We start from the raw sequence: 20,065 nt of genomic DNA on the forward strand, positions 1-20,065 counted from the left end.
AGGGATGACATATGAATGCAACAACACCTAACCACAGGGCTTTCCTCTAGCAACCCTTTACCAACACATTCTAATCCTCAGCAAAGCTGGCCAGAATGAGAATTTATAATCAAAAAAGCTGCTATAAAATTGTACCTCATAATTCACTTAGTCTGTTTGTTCCTGGAGTCTTTTTAATAAGCACCTTAGTGTAAGAGTTTACAGAGCCAGAAGGCAGGGATATTATTTCCAAACCGTCACTAAACCCACCCTCCAAGAAGTGCTTTATGACTTGGCATCCTGCAAGTACTGAGAAGAAAAAATAGCTCAAGCCTCAAGGTGCCATCAGAGCGAAGCTGATCCATGTTCTCAGGTCACAGTGCACCGCGTCCGCAAGTGAGAACTTGTACGCCTGAAAAGCGGTGGTGGTGGTGGTGGTATTTATGAAATAGCTTTTCATTTAATTTCAGGTAGAATTTGCTTGTAATGCAATTTGTATTAACAATTTTTAATATGTACCCTATCTTGTTTCACAAAATTTGGGCCAGGTGGGCAGCCAACAAAAGTGTGTTTCTTATGCAAGGATAACATAGACAAGTATATAACGAGTACTATCAATTATATAATCTTACTAACCAGCAGCCAGTTGCCATCAAGTCAATTCTAGGTCATGGTGCCCCCATGCATGTCAAAGTAGAACTGTGCTCCACAGGGTTTTCAATGGCTGATTTTTCAGAAGTAGATCACCAGGCCTTTCTTCTGGGGTGCCTCTGGGTGGACTCGAACTGCCAGCCTTTCATTAACTGCCAAGCGCATTATCCATTTGCACCTCCCAGGGACTTCATAGGGGACATAGGGTAAGACCAAAGCCTGGGTAAGATTAGACAGCAGCAACACAGATTCAGGGCACCATAGCCTTGCTGTCCTCTCAAGCCTTGTCCCACACCTTCCCCACCTTTACCTGTGCTTCAGCTTCCCTGGAATTCTTTCAGTTTCTAGAATGCACCATGCTCCCTCCGCCACAGCTTGTCCCCTTTTGGTCAGAAATGCCAGTGCCCCACCACTTTTCACTTAGGTAACTGTGCTTATGCTTGAGTTCAAAGGTCACTCATTCAAATTCAGTCCTCTCCTCTTATGCATTCCCATAGCAAGGTTTCTGTCCTTCATAGTGCATTCCAGTTGGTTGTTTATTACATTCATGCAGGGGATTAATTAATGTCTGTCTGTCATGAACTGATGCTTCATGAAGGTAAAGATTCTTCATATTTTGCTCCTATTTTATTCTCAGCAGCCACCTGTCCTTGACATATAATGGGCACTCAGTAACTGTTGAATACGCGAAGACTTCCAAGAGTCAAAGCAAAGAAAGAAGCATGGTAAGGTAAAATATTTGCAAAGTCTCTAAATAAAAACAAGCAAGTTTTCCAAGAAAAGCATAGCTTTCATACATCGTGAGTTTTGAGCAAAATTTCTCCCATGGGTCCTCAAAAAGAGAACATTGTGTGAATTTCTAGATAATATTCTTATGTTGAGATAATAACACATCTTAGACAGCTGTTTCTTACAATGTCCCTCAATACAAGCCTATAAAAACATGTCAAAACACAATTCAATATATACAATTCTAAAGGGGAAAACAGTGTGATCCAAGAACACAGTTATCTCAGCCTGTGGTTTAATGCAAAGGTAAAATAGCGTTACAGAAATCAAGTGATTGCAGGTCCTTTGGGCCCTTCCTCCATAAATATTTGTTCCAATCAGAATTGGACAGCTGAGAGTTGGAGGTTATATTCCCCATGAATGCATAAGGGACAGACCCACATTCATTCTTTGACAATCAGCTGGAAGCAGTATGATTGTTCAACTGGATCAGGATCAAGCATGCATTCAGTTGGAGAAAGAATGATGACTCATTGGTCCTATTCATTTGTTGAAGAGACCATGGTTCATACCACCCTCTTGTGGCCCTTTCAAGTACACCGCCTAGACACAGGAGCAGAGTAAGGCAAACAAAAAATAATTAACACTGCTCGGTGCTATGCCATTGTACTGCCTTCTCTCAGTTTGGCCCTCTTCATGCAGCCAGTCAGTAGATCTGGAGCCTTAGAGGAAGGTGGCAAGGAATGATCTGGTGTACGAAGCAATCAGTGGAGTCACAGAAGCTCATCTCATAAATATTTATTGAGTACTTGCCACTGTGAGGAATCAAAGTTATATAAGAAATGATCCTTGCCTGAAAATATTAAGTAGTAAAGAAGAAGGGACCTGTATACAAATAATGATGTTACATGATGAAATGGGATAAACGCCAAAGGGGAAAAAAATATATGCTCTTCCCTTTATGACACAAGACATAGTCGGGAGTGGGGAATGAAGGGGGATAGCTGACAGACTGCCTCTTCTGGTCCAACACATTCTGGTGCAGGATAAATATGGACATAAGCACTTACTCTCTGCCAGGTGTTCCAAGCACTTTTTTTTTTTTTTTAATGCTATTAAAGGGCAGAGAAAGAAGAAATAACTGCCTATGAGTGGTAGCAGGGAAAGCTTTTTAGAAAAGGAAACACCTAAGTTGAGCTTTGAAGGAAGCTTGGAATTTAGTCAGGAAGACATGAGGCGGGGGAAACCACCTAAGTAAAAGCATGTAGGCAGAAAAGCACCAAGCAAGGAAAAGAGAAAATGTTCAAGTAAGGTTCAATGAATAAAAGATATTATATGAAGTGGCAGATGGCTTTAAATGCCTGGCTTTTGAGTTTGGAATTGATCTGGCTCACAACAGGGAGTGATAGGAAGTTTTTAAGCAAGAGAGAGACATAATGTGAGTTATACTTTGAGAAGGTTAAGAAAAATCATTTTAATCATTTTTAACATGGAACAATTGGGGAAAAGGAGAAATACCTGGAACTGACTTTAAAGATTAGTGTTCAGAGACTCTACTCAGCCAATCAAAAAAAAAACAGTTGCTGTCAAGTCGACTCCCGTTGCTGTCATGGCGACCTCGTGTGTGTCCGAGTAGAACTGTGCACCGTAGGACTGTCAATGGCTGATTTTTCAGAAGGAGATCTCAGGTTGTTCTTCTGAGGGACATCTGGTTTGATTCAAATCTCCAACCTTTTGATTAGCAGCTGAGTGCATTAACCATTTAACACCACCCAGGGAAGCCATAGACATGTCTTATTTGGCTCAAAAAGATTCGGTCAAATTTAATAATCACATAAAGCTTCATATTTATTGTTTTATATCTAGTGAGTACTTGCCACTGTAGGAAACCAAAGTTATATAAGAAAGGATTTCTGCCTGAAAAGATTACCTAGGAAAAGTAGGAAAGAGGTGACCAGTATATAAACAACTAATTAGATGATGAAAAAGGATAAACACCAAAGGAAAAAAAATGTATATGCTATCCACCCCTGTTGTTGTTAGGTGCTGATGAGTTGGTACCAACTCATAGTGACCCTATCTACAACAGAAGAAAACATTGCCTGGGCCTACGCCATCCTCAAAATCGTTGCTATGCTTGAGCCAAGCATTACAGCCACTGTGTCAATCCATCTCATTAAGGGTCTTCCTCTCTTTTGCTAACCCTGTACTTTACCAAGCATGATGTCCTCCTCCAGGGTCTGATCCCTCCTTATAACATGTCCAAAGTACGTGAGATGATGTCTCTCCATCCTTTCTTCTAAGAAGTTTTCTAGCTGTACTTTTTCCAAGACAGATTTGTTCATGCTTCTGGTAGTCCACAGCGTATTCAATAATCCTTGCCAACACTATAATTCAAAGGTGTCAATTCTTCTTCAATTTTCCTCATACATTTCTTCAGCTTTCCCATGCATATGAGGCAATAGAAAATACCATGGCTTGGGTCAGGCACACTTTAGTCCTCAAAGTGATTGTCTTAGGCTGGGTTTTCTGGAGAAATAAAACCGGTGAAGCATATATATATATATATAAAATATGTGTGTGTGTGTATGTAAGTATGTATATACATAGACAGAGACAGAGATTTTTATCAAGGAAATGGCTCACACAGTTATACAGACTGGAAAGTCCTAAGTCAGTGGGTCAAGCTGAGGCTTCTCCTGACTCACGTAGCTGCAGGGGCTGGTGAACCTGAGGTCATCAGGTCAGAAGCAGACCCCTGGCTCACAGCCTGTAAAGGCTGATGAATCCCAAGATCAGCAGGTAAGCTGCTACCTCAAGCCCCAAGAACCAGAGGTCAGATGTACAGGAGCCAGCTGCAGGATCCAGAGCCAGCAAAAGCCAACGAGCTTTGCCAGAAAAGTCCATGTATATTGGATGCAGTCCACAGCTCCAGGGAAACTTCTTTTCAGCTGACTGGCTGCTCATAGCAGATCTCATCATGGAGGTGATTACATTACAAAATATCTCATTATGGAGGTGATTACACCATTACATTGTTGTCAAACTACATCATAACTGGCACACCACTGAGAACCATGGCCCAGCCCAGTTGGCACGTAACCTGTGATGGTTAAGATTGTGTGTCAACTGGGCTGGGCCATGATTTTCAGTATTTTGGCAGTCTTATTATGTTGTGATCACTTCCCTGTTGAGATCTGATAAGTGATCAGCCCCATGAATAGCCAATCAGTTGAAGGGGAGTTTCCATGGGCATGCAGCCTGCATCCAGTGTGGGCAGACATTCAGGCAGGGCTCTGGGGCTTTTGCTCATGGCTCCTGTTCGTCTGACCTCCAGTTCTTGGGACTTGAGCTAGCAGTTTACCTGTAGTCTTGCCCGCTGGTCTTGGGATTCTTCAATCTTCACAGCCTATGAGCAACATCTCTGCTCTCCAACCTGCTGGTCTTGGGTTCACCAGCCTCTGTGGCTATGTGAATCAGGGGAAGCCTCTTTCCTGACCCACAGACTTGGGATGTTATAGTCTCTACAAGCACATGAGCTATTCCCTTGATATAAATCTCTCTGTATATGTATGAATCTAGGAAAATTGTAAATCATCAAAAATGAAATGGAATGCATAAACATCGATATCCTGGGCATTAGTGAGCTGAAATGGACTGCTATTGGCCATTTCGAATTGGACAATCATATAGTCTTCTATGCTAAGAATGACAAATTTGTGAAGGGAGCCCACCCAGCATTCTTGAAAGCTGCTGTGGTTGATCCTTTATGTAAGTCAGGTTTGACGGTGAAAACTGCCCTAGTTGAATTAAGACACCTAACTACAATGGGACTAACTGGAGCCCGTGGTGGTAGGGGCCAAGTGATGGCACTTAATCAGCAAAGACAAGGTGGATGTGGTTGCCATAATGGACAGCGGAGCCAAAGCAGAAATCAAAATAATCGCACTCTTAGAGACTTATTGTGTTGGCTACTTAGTCATGGTGTCCCTAGGAGTGAAATAGATAGGAAATCTACTAAATATTTGCTTGATCTGTACAAACAGATGAATTTTAGGTCAGGCAAGCAGCAGTCTAACTTGAATCACCAGAATAGAGAGTCATGGTCCCTCGATCAATTCCAGACTTGAGCAAGTTTACAGACCCACAACCCCTTGATTAAAGGGGAGGCCAGGTCTGCTTGAGGAAGGACTCCAATACACTGCCAAAAAACTTGTACTGTCAACCTTTCTCCCAGCCTTTCCCAAAGGGATCTATGACATTTTAAGAATGTGACTGTTCATTGAGGAAAAGGAAATAATCCGACTTTTAAGGGATTACTGGATACTGGCTCTGAACTGACACTAATTCCAGGAGACACAAAACATCACTGTGGCCCACAAGTCAGAGTGGGGGCATATGGAGGTCAGGTTATTAATGGAATTTTAGCTCATGTCAGTCTCACAGTAGGTCCAGTGAGTCCCCGAACCCATCCTGTAGTGATTTCCCTGGCTCAGGAATGCATAATTGGAATAGATACATTCAGCAACTGGTAGAACCCCCACATTGGATCCTTGATAAATGGAATAAGGGCTATTATAGCAGGAAAACCCAAGTGAAGCCATTAGAACTCCCTTATCTAGGAAAACAGTAAACCAGAAGCAACACAGCATTCCGGAAGGGATTGCAGAGATTACTGCCACCATCAAGAACCTGAAGGATGCAGCGGTGGTGATTCTCACCACATCCCCATTCAACTAGCTTATTTGGTGTGTGCAAAAAATAGACGGATCTTGGAGAATGACAGTGGATTATTGAAAACATAACCAGGTGATGACTCCAATTGCAGCTGCTGTTCCAGATGTAGTCTCATTGCTTGAGCAAATTAAGACATCTCTTGGTACCTGGTATGCAGCTGTTAATCTGGCTAACGCCTTTTTCTCCATACCTGTTTTGAAGGACCATCAGAAGCAGTTTGCCTTCAGCTGGCAAGGCCAGCAATAAACCTTCAGCTGCCTAGCTCAGGGCTACATCAACTCTCCAGCCCGATGTCATAATTTAGTGCGCAGGGACCTTGATCGCCATTCCCTTCCACAAGACGTCACACTGGTCCATTACATTGATGACATTGTGCTGATTGGATCTACTAAGGAAGAAGTGTCAATGACTTTGGACTTATTGGTAAAACATTTGCATGCTAGAGGGTGGGACATTAATCCCACAAAAATTCAGGCACCTTCCACCTCACTGAAATTTCTAGGGATCCAGTAGTGTGGGGCATGTTGAGATATTTCTTCTAAAGTGAAGGAAAAGTTATTGCATCTGGCCCCTCCCACAACTAAAAAGAAGGCACAGTGCCTAGTGGGCCCCTTTGGGTTTTGGAGGCAGCGTATTCCTCTTTTGGGTGTCCTACTCCAGCTTATTTATCAAGTGACTCAAAAAGCAGCTAATCCAATGGTGCTTGAAGTATCCATGGTAGATAGAAATGCTGTTTGAAGTCTTTGGTAGGCCTCTATTGGTGAAACATAGACTCTCAGAATTTTGGAGCAAAGCCCTGCCATCCTCTACAGATAACTACCCTTCTTTTGAGAAACAGCTTTTGTCTTATTACCAGGCCTTATGGCGTCTCTTAATGCTTCCATGCTTTGTGATTAAAGTCAATGGAAAGCTACAGCGACCAATTCCAACATGATGACTAATGGCTGAGACCCTTCAGGAACAAAGATTTCGGTCACCCTATCAGGCAAAGAACCACAACCAGCTGAGTTGCTTGCTGAGGGCAAAGGGAATAGGGAAGGGGTGATAGAAGAAGGTCATTTGAAATACAAGTTATAGCCACATGACCAGTTGTAAAAACAAGGGCTGTAATTGTAATGAGTATTTCTGCTTTGTATGTGTGCAACAAATATTTTTTTTTAACTTACAAAATATAAGATGTAAACAGGGCTACTGCATTTTTGGTTGTATGTGTGTTTGTTGTATCATGTTACGCCCAAGTATGACTTTATAATGGTCTTTATTCAGAGATTACGTATGGTTTAAGGAGTTGTATACAGGAGCCAAGTTGACAAGGGGTGTACTGTGCTGGTTAAGATTGTGTGTCTACTGGGCTGGGCCATCATTTTCAGGGTTTTGCATGTTGTATAATGTGATCACTTCCCTATTGAGATTTGATACTTGATCAACCTCATGATGGGATGTGCTGTGAGTAGCCAATCAGTTGAAGGGCAGTTTCCTTGGATGTGTGGCCTGCATTGAGCGTGGGCAGACATTCAGGCAGGGCTTGATGGCTTTTACTAGTTCTGGACCCTGCACCTGGCTCCTGTTCATCTGACCTCCAGTTCTTGGGACTTGAGCTAGCAGCTAACCTGCGGTCTTGCCTGCTGATCTGGGGATTCTTCAGTCTTCACAGCCTGTTAGCAATAGCCCTGCTCTCCCGCCTGCCAACCTTAGGTTCACCAGCCCCTGCGGCTATGTGGATCAGGAGAAGCCTCTTTCCTGACCTATGGACTTGGGATGTTACAGTCTCTATAACCATGTGAGCTATTTCCTTGATATATTTATTTATTCATTCATTCGTACACTTTAATGATTTTGCTTCTCTAGAGGAGCCCAGCCTAAGACACAAACTTAACCATCATAGTGACATTTTTATTTTTGCAACAAATTGCCCTATGCAATGCATCCTTTGATTTCTTGACTGCTGCACCCATGGGTGTTGATTGTGGATCCAAGTAAATGAAATCCTTGACAACTTCAGTATTTTCTCCATTTATCATGATATTGCTCACTGCTCCAACTGTGAGGATTTTTGTTTTCTTTATGTTGAAAAAAAAAAAAAATTTTTTTTTTTTTTTATGTTGAGATGGAATCCATACTGAAGGCATAATTTTTGATCTTCATCAATAAGTGCTTCAAGTCCTCTTTGCTTTCCACAAACAAAAAGTTGTGTCATCTGCATATCATGGGTTGATAATGAGTCTTCCTCCAATCCTGATGCTGCTGTGTTCTTCTTCACAGAGTCCAGCTTCTCAGATTTTCTCAGTATACAGATTGAATAAGTATGGCGAAAAGACACAACTCTGATGCACAATTTTCCTAATTTTAAACCCCTTGTTCTGTTCGAATGACTGTCTCATGGTCTATGTATACGTTACACGTGGACACAATTAACTGTTCTGGAATTCCCATTCTTCACAGTGGTATCCATAATTTGTTATGATCCACAGAGTCGAGTGCCTTTGCTTAGCCAATAGAACACAGGTGAACATCTTTCTGGTATTCTCTGATTTCATCCAAGATCCATCTGACATCAGCAATGATAACCCTTGTTCCATGTTGTCTTCTGAATCCAGCTTGAAATTTTGGCAGTTCCCTGTTGATGTACTGCTACAACCACTTCTGAATAATCTTCAGCAAAATTTTACTTGTGTGTGATATTAATGATAATAGTTGATAATTTCCACATTCTGTTGGATCACCTTTCTTGGACTGGGCACAAATATGGATCTCTTCCAGTCAGTTGGCCATGTAGCTATCTTCCAAACTTCTTGGTATAGACAAGTGAGCACGTCCAGCCTTGCATCTGTTTGTTGAAACATCTCAATTGGTATTCCATCAATTCCTGGAGATTTGTTTTTTGCCGATTCCTACAGTGCAACTTGGACTTCTTCCCTCAGTACCATTGGTTCTTGAACATATGCTACCTCCTGAAGTGGTTGAATTCAACCAATTCTTTGTGTATTCCTTCCATCTTCTTTTGATGCTTCCTGCATCACTCAATATTTTGCCCATACAATCCTTCAGTGTTGCAACTCGTGGCTTGGATTTTTTCTTCAGTTCTTTCAGCTCGTGAAATGCCAAGTGTGTTCTTCTCTTTTGATTTTCTAACTCCAGGTTCTTTGCACATTTCATTATATTTTTCTAAGTCTTCTCAAGCCACCCTTTGAAATCTTCTCTTCATTTCTTTTACTGCATCATTTCTTCCATTTGCTTTAGCTACTCGACACTCAAGAGCAAGTTTCAGACTCTCTTCTGACATCCATTTTGGTCTTTTCTTTCTCTCCTGTGTTTTTAATGACCTTTAGCTTTCTTCATGAATGATGTCCTTGATGTCATCCTAAAACTCCTTTAGTCTTCAGTCATTAGAGTTCAATGCATCAAATTTATTCTTGAGATGATCTCTAAACTCAGGTCAGATATTGACTATGCAAAGGCATTCGACTGTGTGGATCATACCAAATTATGGATAACATTGCAAAGAATGGGAATTCCAGAGCACTTAATTGTGCTCATGAGGAATTTCTACATAGATCAAGAGGCAGTTGTTCAGACACAGCAAGGGGATATTGCATGGTTTAAAGTCAGGAAAGATGTGCATCAGGGTTATATCCTTTCACCATACCTATTCAATCTGTATGCAGAGGAAATAATTGGAGAAGCTGGACTACATGAAGAAGAATGGGGCATCAGATTGGAGGAAGACTCATTAACAACCTGCATTATGCAGATGACACAACCTTCCTTGCTGAAAATGAAGAGGACTTGAAGCACTTGCTGATGAAGATTAAAGACCACAGCCTTCAGTATGGATTACACAACAACATAAAACAAAAATCCTCACAAGTGGACCAATACTCAACATCGTAATAAACAGAGAAAAGGTTGAAGTTGTCAAGAATTTCGTTTTGCTTAGATTCACAATCAACACCCATGGAAGCAGCAGTCAAAACAAAAGACACATTCCATTGGGTAAATCTGCTGCAAAGGACCTATTTAAAGTGTTGAAAAGCATGGATGTCGCCTTGAAGACTAAGGTGTGCCTGACTCAATCCATGACATTTTCAATCGCATCATATGCATGTAAAAGCTGGACAATGAATGAGGGAGACTGATGAAGAATTGTTGCCTTTCATTGCAGTGTTGGCAAAGAATACTGAATATACCACAGACTGCCAAAAGAACGAACAAACCTGTCTTGGAAGAAGTACAACCAGAAAGCTCCTCAGAAGCCAGGATGGCGAGATTGAATCTTACATACTTTGGACATGTTGTCAGGAGGGATCAGTCCCTAGAGAAGGACATTGTCATGGATTGAACTATGACCCCCCAAAAATGTGTATCGTCTTGGTTAGGCCATGATACCCAGTATTCTGTGGTGGTCCTCCATTTTGTGATTGTAATTTTATGTTAAAAGGATTAGGGTGGGATCACAATACCCTTACCAGGTCACATCCCTGATCCAAAGTAAAGGGGGTTACTCTTAAGAGATAAAAGGAAAGAGAAGCAAGCAGGGCGTTGGGGACCTCATACCACCAAGAAAGCAACACCAGGAGCAGAGTATCTCCTTTGCCTGAGAAGCTCCTTGACCATGGGACAAAGACCTTCTTCCACAGCCAACAGATAGAGCAAGACTTCCCCTGGAGCTGACACCTTGTATTTGGACTTTTAGCCTACTTTACGTGAGGAATAAATTTCTCTTTGTTAAAGCCATCCACTTGTGGTATTTCTGTTATAGCAGTCCTAAATGACTAAGAGAGACACCATGCTTGGTAAAGTACAAGGTCAGCGGAAAAGAAAAAGACCCTCAACGAAATGGGTTGACACAGTGGCTACAACAATGGGCTCAAGCATAACAACGATTGTGAGCATGGTGCAGGACTGGGTGGGGTTTTGTTCTGTTGTACATAGGGTAGCTATGAGTTGGAGCAGCCTCAACAGCACCTAACAACAACAATAACATACTCAAGATCCTATTTTGGCTCTTGTGGATTTGTCTTAATTTTCTTCAGCTTCAACTTGAACTTGCATATGAGCAATTGATGGTCTATTCCTCAGTAGGCCCCTGGCCTTGCTCTGGTTGAGGATATTGAGCTTCTCCATCATCTGTTTCTGCAGATGTAGCCTGTTTGATTCTTGCGTATTCCATCCAGTGAGGTCCACATGTATAGTCGCCATTTATGTTATTGAATAATGGTATTTGCAATGAATAAGTCGTTCATCTCGTAAAATTCTATAATGTGATCTCTGGCATTGTTTCTGTCACCAAGACTATATTTTCCAACTACTGGTCTTTCTTTGCTTCTAACTTTTGCATTCCAATCACCAGTAATCATCAAAGCATCTTGATTGCATGTTTGATCGATTTCAGACTGCAGAAGTTGGTAAAAAAATTTTAATTTCTTCATCTTTGGCATTAGTGGTAGGTGCATAAATTTGAATAATAATCACGTTAACTGGTGCTCCTTATATAAAAAAAAACCTTATAAGCATATGGATATTATCCTTTCACTCACAGCACTGTACTTCAGGGTAAATCTGTGTGTGTGTGTGTGTGTGTGTGTGTGTGATTTAGGTGAAAGTTTACAGAGCAAGTTAGTTTCTCATTCAAAAATTTATACACAAATTGTTTCATGGCACTGGCTATAATCCTGCATTGTGTCAGCCCTCTCCTCCTTTTCCTTTCCAACCTGGGTTTACCATGTCCATTCTTCCAGTTTTCCTGTCCACTCCCACCTTCTTGTTCCTGAGAAAGTGTAGCCCATTTGATCTCATATATTTGATTGATCTAAGAAGCACATTCCTCAAGAGTATTATTGTTTGTCTTATAGGCCTGCCAAATTTTTGGTCAAAAGGTGAACTTCAGGAGTGGCTTCAAGTCTGAGATCGAAGGTGTCCAGGGGTCACAGTCTCAAGGGTTCCTCCAGTCTCTGTCAGACCAGTAAGTCTGGTCTTCTTGTGAATTTGATAATTAGTTCTACATTTTTCTCCCACTCTATCTGGGACCCTTTATTATAATCCCAGTCAGAGCAGTCATTAGTGGTAGCCAGGCACCATCTTGCTCTGGTCTCAGGGTTGTGTAGGCTGTGATTCATGTGGTCTATTAGTCCTTTGTACTAATTGCTCCCTTAGGCCTTTAGTATTTTTCCCTCTCCTTTGCTCCAGACTAAAAAAGACCGATAGTTATATCTTAGATGGCCACTCACAAGCTTTTAAGACCCCAGACACTACTCACCAAAGTAGAATGTGGAATCTTATCTTTAAGAACTACATTGTGTCAATTGATATAGATGTTTCCCAAGTCTATGGTCCTTTGCCTCTGAGCCTGGGAACTTCATCCCATGAAGTGTTTAGTTCAGGATAGATCTTGAAATGTTCTTTTTGATGGTGAATGCAATGCCTTTCCTCTTCAATTTATCATTCCTAGCATAGTAGACCATATGATTATCCAATTCAAAATGGCCACTACCAGTCCATTTGCGCTCACTAATGCCTAGGATATCAATTTCTATGTAGTCCATTTCATTTTTGATGACTTCCGATTTTTCCTAGATCCATACTTCACACATTCCATGTTCTGATTATTAATGGATGTTTGCAGCTGTTTCTTCGCATTTTGAGTCACACCACATCAGCAAATGAAGGTCCTAAAAGCTTGACTCCATCCACGTCATTAAGATTGACTCTACTTTGAGGGGGCAGCTCTCCCCAGTCATTTTTGGAGTGCTTTCCAACCTGAGGGTATCATTTTCCAGTATTATATCAATGTTCTGCTGCTTTTCATAAGGTTTTCACCGGGCCAGTTTTTTCATAAGTAGGCAACCAGTTCGTTCTTTGTAGTCTGCCTTAGTTTTGAAGCTCCACTAAAATCTGTCCACCATGAATGATCCTGCTGGTATTTGAAATACCAATGGCATAGCTTCCTAACATCACAGCAACACACAAGCCACCACAGTATGACAAACTGACAGATGAGTGGTGGCACAATAAAATGATAAATAACAGAATAATCTGACAACACTGGACCATCTTTTCCCCATGACAATAAGGCCACTAGAGTAGCATAGCAGCTGCCACCTTTACATAGAACATATATCTTCCAGTTCCTCTACTCCTAAGTACTCGCTTTTGTCTTCCCAACATAAAGGCCCAGGCTCAGCTGCCAGCCATCATTGCCCTTGTGTGTTCTGTTTTCTTACACCCATAAAAAAAAAAAAAAAAAAAAAAAATTTTTGTTGTTGTTGTTGAACTTCTTTATTAATTTATGTTGCCTGCCTGCCCCCCAGGCTCAATAGTGACTGTGATGTGGGTCCAGAAACAGGGAAAACAGGTAAATGTGAAGTGACTGAGGATTTCATCAGAGATGTGGTCATAGGAATAAAGAGGGGCAACTGCAAGAGATATCTGTCGTTCTCTTTTTTTGCCAAATTTCAACCATTAACATACAACATGTGAAGAGATGTGTTAACAAGACAGAAAAAAATGACTTTATAAAAATTTTGACCTCATTCTCTCTGAAAAGCAACTACAATGTCTTCAAAAAGTTATTTCTGCTTGTTCTTTTATAAAATCTTGTACAGTAATGAATGCAGTTCATTAAATATTGAGTTCTATAGGAAAACATGCATACTCAGTCTCTCCACCCATAACTCATAACTACCATTTGATTAAAAAAAAAATTTTTTTTTTTTATTACACTATAGTAAATTGTTTATTTTTCAGCATGAGACATGCTTCTGTCAATTGGATGAGGTTCATTACCAAGGGATCAAAAACAGGTCCTTGGGGAGGTGAAAGAATCTTATTATTTTTATGTTAAAACACATAAATACATATAATAATAAATATATATACAGTGTATTAATGGTATTACAATTTCACAGCAGGGAGGGCCATTAGGAAAAGGGTGTTCAAAACACTCCTTGAAGGGGCAGTAATGGAAAATAGAAAAAGTTGAAAAACTCTAGCCTTGAGAGGATAGGAATTTGTGCAAATCATTCGCTTTGGCTCCTTTCCTGTTGCCAGCCAGTTAATGCCAACACAGGCCCTAAACAATCCTAAATTGGCTCTCCTAACAATTGCTAGAGTCCAGGCCTCAGCTGCAGTATCACCAGTTCTGATGTGTACAATCAAATCACACAAAATCTCTATAACTAACCCAATACTCTTTCACAACTGAAATATTCACGAGAAATAACCCTCCCTCAAAACCAAGAAGAAAACATGACCACAGGGACAAATCTCCAGAATAGGATTGCTTCGTTACACAAGCAGTAGTTCTTAGTCTCAGTAGTTCTTAGCTCTGGGAACTCAACACTACAGCCAAAAAAACATCAGACAGATTTGGAGGAGGGCGGCTTTTGGCTAATAACAGCAAAATGACCTCACCCATGAGAAGGCCCGAGTATAAACTTCTGTCTTGGTGAACAAGACACGTCCTGCAAGTCAAATGAACAGAAATATGAAGAATTCCAGCTGCACCTCACTTGGACAGGAGATCCAAAAATCAGGCAGTTTGATAAATTGGACCCTGTGTCTGCCCCAAGGTGAGGTCAGAATGAGACAGCAGCTATGTAGCTCAATGTTGCTCGTGCACAGCCGGCCCAGATTCCCTCAAACTCAATGAGCATTCTGTCTGAAAAAAGACATCTACATGGGACTCCAGGGATTTATGTAAGCAGCTGCTGTATTTGCAAAGCTTGACTAAAAAGATGTGTTTCAGCCTCCTGCCCGAAAGTCATCATCCCTTCCAAAGTATATTAACAGTTCATGCGAAAAAGAGGAGGCATTCTATATCCCATCACAGAAGGCTGCGTGACAGAATCTCCAGCAGTATTCGGACTCCTTATTGGTAGCCTTAACCATCATCATCATTATCACCGTTATTACTATGATTTATTGAACCCAGGTAAACCATGCGTTAAGCTAAGCACTTTGTAAGCATCACCTCTTTTCCTCACAATTACCCTATTATCATCCTCATTTGACAGATGAGGACATCAAGACATAGAGCGATTAAGTAGCTTACCCAAGGTCACACAGCTGGAAAGCAAAAGACCTGGGAATTGAATTCAGGTCAGCCTGATTGTTCAATTCTCTTGCTGTTCTTCCCCTAGACAGAACAAGGATTTGGAACAGGCCCTCAATCCTCAGTGGGCTTGGATGGTATATCTGGTTCACCAAGTAGTAGAATTTATGTCTAGTAGTGCTCAATGACATCAGTAAACAGGGAAGTCCCATCAGGCCCTTTTGATGTCCTTTGATAATCTGATACATCTAGTAGGGAGGTAGGCACAAAGGATTGAAGAAACAAGAAAACTACGGGCACCGAACTTCAAATGTTCTTCAATTTAGAATTTACCAATTCCTAATCAAAGCACTGGATGCATATAGGTTCTTCTGGGATCTTTTAATGGTGATTGAAACTTCTCAAAGGACAAAAAAGAACAAGATTTCTTGCTATTGTGATGAAGGGTTTCAGGAATACAAAAAAGCAGACAGAACTCTTCACTGTTAAATGAAAATCTACTCACGCACAGGTGCAAAATAGCCTCATGAACTGGGCCACTTGAGAGCAGCTATGGATTTTGGTAAAACTAGGAATGATTTTAAGCAATTCCAGAAGAAAAAATGTGCATTGAGATCTCCTGTTTCTTTCCTCAGGCCTCTGCAGCTTTACTTCTTTGACTCTCACTTTGTAACTCAGCCCTCCACCTCAAAGTTACAGTCAATCATTATTTTCTAGACGTCCTCAGAGATTTCTCATGTGTCTGTCCCCATATTCCAAGTGCCATATGATGTCTGCCATTTCATGACCTTTTGCCCTGGCTCCTTTGGGGATATCCACACCTGGGAAGCTATATGAGGTGCCCTGTTCTGAGGCCCACAATTGGGTCACCTCTCAACAGAGGGTTGCTTCCTCCCACTGAGCTCTACCATGTTTGCCAGGCACCACCATCTCCACTGGCAACCACTGCTACCACCAGACAGCACCAGGCACTGTGCCTCTGTTTCACCTTGTCACTGCCGGTCATCTCCCTGAGAGCCTCCACTGTGCACTCTTGCCCATGGCTAAAGCCACTGAAAGGCCAACATGGCTGTGTGCTTGAAGTCATCCATATGCTGAAGCCTGCTGTGCTTTCCGTCACACTGAATCACATGGGTATAAAGTAGGCCAGTTTATGATCCGGTGTTTGCAACAGATTTAATTGAAATGTCTCATTCCATTTAAACTCTAGAATACAGTTGGATTTGGTCAAATCTGAGGGAAATAAACCGTTCCGCTACTCCAATGGCTACATGACTGAGTTAATTTTGTCTGCCAGACTTCCTGTTCCCTTAGAATGAGTGTTTCCCAAGAAGTCCTTGGCTCATCCTGAAGGACCTATCCCACTCATCCGTTGGACATGTCCGTATTTATGTAGTAGTTCATAAAGCCAGGCTCAAAAGAGATCAGCGGGTAATTACAAACAGGAGTTACATTGTTTGAAAGTTTGCTAATATCAACATCTGGTTGAAGAATAAAAGATCGTTTGACAGCAGCTCACAAAATTATTTTAATAAATTTGGCTTTGTTCTTATTCCATCACCTAACCATTGAGGGATGTTGTAAGAAACAGCCATAAAAAATTGATATTGCAAGGATGCTGTAGAGGGTGCTTTACATAGTGTCTTATTTGCTTTTTATGAAATCCAAATTTACATTATGGGACATTATAAAATCACCATAATCATATTCTCTTCTTCCCTTTGGCCAAGCAGAAGTTTAGAGTTAAATGTGCAACCCACATCTCACAACTGTAGAGAACCATATGATTGGTATTGCTCTAAGCTAATCTAACTCCAAGTTTCTGTTGTCCCAGTTCTCTTAAAAAATTTTTTTAATCTTCTGTAGACCTGTGTCTCATTTTTATCCTACTTTCCTCTCTCTTGCTCCCTTGTTCCTTTTATTCCCCCTCCCTTTTTTTAACTTTATGTCCTTTCTATCTTCTCTTCTTTTTTCCTGATTTTTTTTTCAACAGGCTGTCCTATCCTTCCATTCCTGATTAAAATCTATTTTCTGGTTTACTTACCAGTGAATGATTCCTTCCCTCTGTGGGAAGATTATACTTCCTCACCTTGTTGAACTCAGGTGTGGCCATGTGACAATGAAATTCAGTAATAAAATGTGGACAGAAGGGATGTGCATTACACCCAGGCAGAAGCTTTTAAGAACCAAGCTCAGTTTGCTACATCTCTTTTTCTTCTCTAAAGGAATATCTCAGTCAGCCAAGATCCCAGAGTAAAGACAGCATGGAGCAGAATTGCAGGAGACCTGCAGTGAACATGTAGCATAAATGAAAAATAAACCTTTGTTATCGTAAGATTCTGGTATTTGGGGGCTGTTTGTTACTGAAGCATAACTTAGCCTATCCTGATTGATACAACATTGTATCTTCTTTCTGTACCTACTCTTTCTAACCTTCAACAGGAAATTTTCCAGAGCTTCCTTTTACCTAATTAATAAAGGCCAAACTGCTGAGCATCCAAAGTTCACCTAGTCCTAACCTACCTTTCCCCTTTTATTTCCATTTCTATTGCTTTGAAAGTTATTACTAGAAAAATACCAGTTCACTATATTAGCCATGCTATGTTTAGCAAAAATATTTTGCACATTTTGCTATTCTTCTATTTGTAATTGTTTCCTGTGGGTCAAGCTTCTGCTTAGGATCTGATCTAGAGTATGGCTAAGCTTGCCCACAGCTTTCATCAGAAGGGCTGAACTGAGGAAGATGTCTAGAATAAAATTCTGCAAGAACCAGTTGTTAGAAATTGACCCAGAAAGTGACCAGATGTTAAGATACAGCTGAGCCATCATAACCTGAGATGGTTCAGTGCCAGGATATGATGGTAGAGGTGGGAATGGGGGAGATTGCACAGGCTGAGATTAGTAACTAAGCCAGAATTGAGAACTGAATGTGGATTCCAAAAGTGAGACCCACAGAGTCAGGACTAAATATCAAGGTCTAAAAGATACAATGGGTAAGCAAGGAGGAGGGTCCTACAGGCCAGGTCCTCGACAAGATAATTATAGGCACCCTGTTTTCACTGCAGCTTTCCTTTATCCATACCCACTTTCTACCTGAGGCTCTCCCCTACCCAAGGAAATTGTTCCTCCTTCTGACAATGAGTGTATGTCTTAGCTCTTAAACTCCTAACAGGCAGGGACTAAGAGATTTCTGTCATATTCCCACAGGCTTGTGCTATGCAGAACAAGAGCCTCACTACATTCTTGATGATGGACTAATGTGTTCTCCAGTCCCTCACCTGAACCAAAACCAAAAAAAAACCCACCACCATTGAGTCAATTCCGACTCATGGTGACCCCATGCGTTACGGAGTAGAACAGCTCCATAGGAAGCAGATGATCAGATCTTTCTTCTGCAGAGCTGCTGGTGGGTTCAAACTGCCAACATTTCAGTTAGTTGTTGTCATTGTTAGTTTCCATTGAGTAAATTCCAAATCATGGCAATCCCATATATGCAGAGTAGAACTGTGCTCCATGAGCTTTTTAAGGATGTGACCTTTTGGAAGCAGACCACCATGCCTTACTTCCAAGGCAACTCTGGGTTGGTTTGAACCACCAACCTTTCAGTTGGTAGTCCAGTGCTTAATCATTTTTGCCACCCAGGGACTCCTTTTAGGTTACTAGTCAAGTGCAAACCATCTGTGCTACTCAGGAAACTTTCACCTGAACCAGGGGTCTGTCACCTCATGGAGTGCCTGAGTGGGGGACTTTCTCACAACTGGTATTGCTCTAAGCTAATCCTGAAGTCTAGATGGACTTCAGGAGCTTGCCCACAGCTTTCATCAGATTCTCAAAGGGAATCCTAACACTAAAGGGTTAAAAATTACGTGCTTCAGCTCAGTTGCTGACATTTGTTGGACCCTTCTGACAGTGTTGATGTTACTTAGGTCAGTTCATGTACAATAATGTAATAATCACTTTATCTTTCAGAGTTTTCCTATCACGTTTAGATGTTGTATAAGCTTTCTAAATCTGATCTACAACGCCAGCTATTTGGTGGATATTGGTGTAGGTTTAATGTTCTCAGCTTTATGTGCTGTAAACTATTTTAGAAATGACAGCTTCAGAAACGATAAGAGTTTGGATATCTGCCAATGAGCATTCTCAAAATAAAGCCGTATTTAAAAACACTGTTAATTCAAGGTCCTTTGAAACAAATCATGTTTCTCTTGTATTTAGTTATAAGCAATACAATCATCTTTTTAATCATTCTAGATTAATAAGACCTAGGGGAAGACATCCCATAAAACTCAGAGTCAAAATTCCCAAGCTTTACCTCTTACAAATGAACTCTGTAGGTACATATTTACATTAAAGGGATGAACCAAATTTGCTTTAGCCAAACTATGTTTTAAGGTAGCACATATTTATATAATTAATTTTATTTTGATCATTTCATAGAAACATAAAATATCACTGTATTAGAAAAAATATTTTAGTCTCTCCAGTCTTTTTTCCACAGCCCTCTAGATAAAACTTTCTCTGCGCTGATATAATTACCTGAAATCAATCTTATAAAGCTATCTCAAATAGATGAGAATGATTATTAGGATAAGAAGTCATTATTATGGGTCCTTGAGGAAATGTCCCTTAACCAACAGAGCCAAAATTTTTCAAAACACTTTTCCCACATACCCTGCAATTGCCCCCCACTCCCGTGCCTTTCAGGGCCTGTTGAGGAAACGGTGACTGTGTCTTCCACAGTTCCAAGACCCAGATATGCACAGGGGCAAGGGAGAAGCAAAGTCAAACACAGCCCACGCCTTTTATCCTTTCTCAGAGAAGACCGCTCACACCCTAGACCTTGACTAAGGAAAAATACCCCATTGTCTGAAGCAAAAGGATGTCACGCCCTTTCATCCTGTCCTTGGAAAGGCGGAT

This window comes from Loxodonta africana, chromosome 5 (genome assembly GCF_030014295.1).
Source record: "Loxodonta africana isolate mLoxAfr1 chromosome 5, mLoxAfr1.hap2, whole genome shotgun sequence".
In the NCBI taxonomy this organism is placed as follows: Eukaryota; Metazoa; Chordata; class Mammalia; order Proboscidea; family Elephantidae; genus Loxodonta; species Loxodonta africana.